The 3953-nt window shown below is 33.3% G+C and overlaps 1 long non-coding RNA gene across 1 annotated transcript; it reads right to left on the reverse strand.

Annotated features, from left to right (window-relative positions):
* Positions 1-2088: 2088 nt before the first annotated feature.
* LOC139172525 (uncharacterized) lies at positions 2089-3233 on the reverse strand. The gene is made up of 2 exons (XR_011559885.1): positions 3077-3233; positions 2089-2309 (listed from the first exon to the last, which is right to left on the reverse strand). It is a non-coding gene; the product is annotated as an uncharacterized lncRNA (long non-coding RNA).
* Between the last annotated feature and the right edge of the window lie 720 nt (positions 3234-3953).

Below are 3953 nucleotides of genomic sequence, written 5' to 3' on the forward strand. Positions count from 1 at the left end.
TGTAAGAAATTTGGGAAATATATTTAGAGGGGAAATGTACATTTCTCTAACCGTTTTGTGTCAGTGTGCATCACACAGAAAGAGAGAGAAAAAGAGAGGGGGGGGGTGAGCACTGTTTACATCAACAAAATTCATATTTAAAATGTTAACATGAAGGATATTAAGAGAAAGAATGACGACAAGGGAAAATAGAAGTCAAATATGCTATCAAAAGGAGATTTGATATAACAAGAGAAACTTGCACCGAAGAGCTCCATTTATTATGAGAAACAAACACAAACATGCATTCTTTATGCATTTGCTTATGAATTGTAAAATGAAAGATGGATTGAATTACTGCCTTGCAAGCATTAATAATAAAATGAGCCACTTCTGTAGAAAAGTAGATTTTTCATTGGTACTATTCCAAGAAATCAGTTCAATCCGGCTTGCAATACTCCATCACAATGAGGAACTGAATTTATTAATGACGTTTTGGCATGTCCACCCCCCCAGATGTTCTATTAATCAAAAACTGATATCCATGCAAGTTCATTTTTGATTTACAAGTATTTCTTAAAATAAAATAAAATAAAATAAGATAAGATAAGATAAGATAAGATAAAATAGTAAAGTAATGTAATGTAATAAAATAAAATAAAATAAAATATAAAAATGAAATAAAATAAAATAAAATAATCCCACTCCAGGGGACGGATGCTGAAAAAATCCACATTTCCTCCCGATCAGCTGCAATTGGGAGGCGGAGAATAGATGGGGGCGGGGCCAGTCCTAGGTGGTATTTACCGGTTCTCCGAACTACTCAAAATTTCCACTACCGGTTCTCCAGAACTGGTTAGAACCTGCAGAAACCCACCTCTGTAGCGAATTATATTATATACAAACATATTTTCCTTTGCTTTATAGAAATCAATAAGAAATAAAGTAAAATATGCAACAAAATCTGCTCATCCATCTAGAGACGATAAAAGGGGTGTTTATCTGACTCAGAAATAAATCAATAATTATTGATTTATAGCTATGATATCCCGGCTGAAAACTGGATACCAAACAGGTTTAGACAAATAGCTGTGTACAACTACATACATATATGCCTAGGAAAGGGGGCCTCCTGAAATGTATATTTATTATTTCCTCAAAGTATGTATAAATAGCATGTGTGTATGTACTTATGCATGTCTGAGCACATAAACTTATTTTTAAATTGTCAGCAAAATAAAACCCAGTTAAAATATATGCATAGGGTTGTGAATTTATGGCGAGTTTTTATTTCTAAACAGATCTGTAACTAAAAACAGAAATGTCTTTTTATGGGAGACAGCTGGTTGGCAAATTAAATAAAAGCAGCAAGAAAGAGGGTTCAAATTAACAGAACATTTCTAGGCGAGGTCTGCTTGGGAGTGTTATTGGAACTTTAGCTTGTGACCTAAAAGCACATGTAATTTCATCCCTGGGCATGGACTTTGTTATTTCATGATAACAATCTGTTTTAAAAAAAACATTCTGGATGGAGCTGCAACATTTGGTGAAAATAAGCATAATACAAAGGAAAATTAGGGGGGGGGGGAGGGATGAGAAATAGGGAAAGGATAGATAGATAGATGATAGATAGATGATAGATAGATAGATAGATAGATAGATAGAATAGAATAGATAGATAGATAGATAGATATAAATAGATTAGATAGATAGATAGATAGATAGATAGATAGATAGATAGATTAGATAGAATAGATAGATAGATAGATAGATAGATTAGATAGATAGATGATAGATAGATAGATAGATAGATAGATAGATAGATGATAGATAGATAGATAGATTCTACATGTATGTATGTAATGATACTGCATACCTTGTATTTCTTTCTTAAATAAATAAATAAATAAAAGATAGATGATAGATAGATAGATAGATAGATAGATAGATAGATAGATAGATTTGAAAGATTCTACATGTATGTATGTAATGATACTGCATACCTTGTATTTCTTTCTTAAATAAATAAATAAATAAAAGATAGATAGATAGATAGATAGATAGATAGATAGATAGATAGATAGATAGATAGATAGAACTCACTCCTACCTTGTGGTGCTGTATTGTTGTCCCAGGGACTCCACAAATATATGATGCAGTCAGTCCAGTGCTTTAAACCTTGATTTAAATCTTGGTTGTCCATAGGTGCAAAAGGTGGGTTTAAAGTGGGTCCATAGTGAAGAAAAGATGGAGAACCACAGCAAAGAGCACTGAATCCTGCTTTGCTTTTGCTCTCCTTGGGCCTCAAGTTTCAGGCAATCAAATCCCACCTGTGGAATGGAGCCATTTGTGGCCTTAAATGATGATGAGCTGCAGCTGTGGTCACATGATAAACCTGCAAGCTTAAATTAACTTCTTCTCTAGTAGGGTTCTTGGGGCGTCAAATCTCAGTGATATGAGCCAGTGTTCTTTTAAATTACCCCGCATAAAACTATTTCAGAGAAGAATGAATCTAGGTGGATAAGTTCAAGCCCTCACAGACACTAAATGATAAAAACTAATACAAAGGCTTATTTAGGCTTTTAAAATTAAAAAAAAAAAGGTAAAAAAATATCACAAAGAGAAAAAGATAAGAGGAAAAGGCTATAATGAATAGATAGGAAGAAAAAAGACAATAATAATAAAGAAAACAAATATAAAAACAAGTGACTTCCAGTACTGGCACAAGTATAAACAAGTTTAGTTGCTTTTCTCCTCTGTTTTAATTTGCAATGAATGATCTCTCCATGTTTCAGCTCTCAAACAGATCATTTAAGACCTGAAGTCAGTAAAAGTCAGCTGACTTTTGCCAGAAATATCAAAGTATATATTTCAATCTTGATCAAATAAACCAGATTTGCATTTACATACATACATACACATATACACCCACACCCTCACACCCATATTTATAAGTTTCTCTTCTTTCTGTTTCTTTTCTTTTGAAAGATTCTATATGCATAAATGTTATGATATTGTATACTTTGTATTTTTTTCCTAAATAAAAAAAATAAAAAATAAATAAATAAAGAGAGAGAGAGAGAGAACTCACTCCTACCTTATGGGGCTGTAATGTTATCCCATTGATGCATATGTCCCATATGATGCAGTCAGTGCAGTGCTTTAAACCTTGATTTAAATCTTGGTTGTCCATAGGCACAAAAGGTGGGTTTAAAGTGGGTCCATAGTGAAGAAAATATGGAGAACCACAGCAAAGAGCACTGAATCCTCAGGCCTCACCTTGCAGGCAATCAAATCCCACCTGTGGAATGGATCTAATTGTGGCCTTAAATAATGATGAACTGCAGCTGTGGTCACATGATAAAGCTGCAAGCTTAAATTAACTTCTTCTCTAGTAGGATTTGTATGTGTATACATATATGTGTGTATGCATGTATATGTGTGTATGTATGTGTGTGTGTGTGTATGTATGTGTGTATGTGTGTGTGTATGTATGTATGTATGTATGTATGTATGTATGTATGTATGTATGTATGTATGTATGTATGTATACCATTTGTGGCCAGCTTTTAAGTGCCTAATACACCTTAGCTAATTTATAGGACAAATGTGGCAATCTTGTTTATACCTTTCCCTAATAGTATCAAATTGAATATAGACCTCACAGCTTATTTTAGTAGTGTTGAGAATGCATAATTGATAGACTGGATTTTATCTTTTATTTATCATTTTATCCCACAACCTTTAATTGTATATTCACTGAGTGTTTTTATTTGTTTTGGTCTATGACTGTAATAATAAATTTGAATTTTAATGATAGATGATAGATAGACAGACAGACAGACAGACAGACAGACAGACAGACAGACGGACAGAACTCACTCCTACCTTATGGGGCTGTAATGTTCTCCCAGGAGTCCACAAATATACGATGCAGTCAGTCCAGTGCTTTAAACCTTGATTTAAATGTTGGT

This window comes from Erythrolamprus reginae, chromosome 9, assembly GCF_031021105.1.
Source record: "Erythrolamprus reginae isolate rEryReg1 chromosome 9, rEryReg1.hap1, whole genome shotgun sequence".
Lineage (NCBI taxonomy): Eukaryota > Metazoa > Chordata > Lepidosauria > Squamata > Dipsadidae > Erythrolamprus > Erythrolamprus reginae.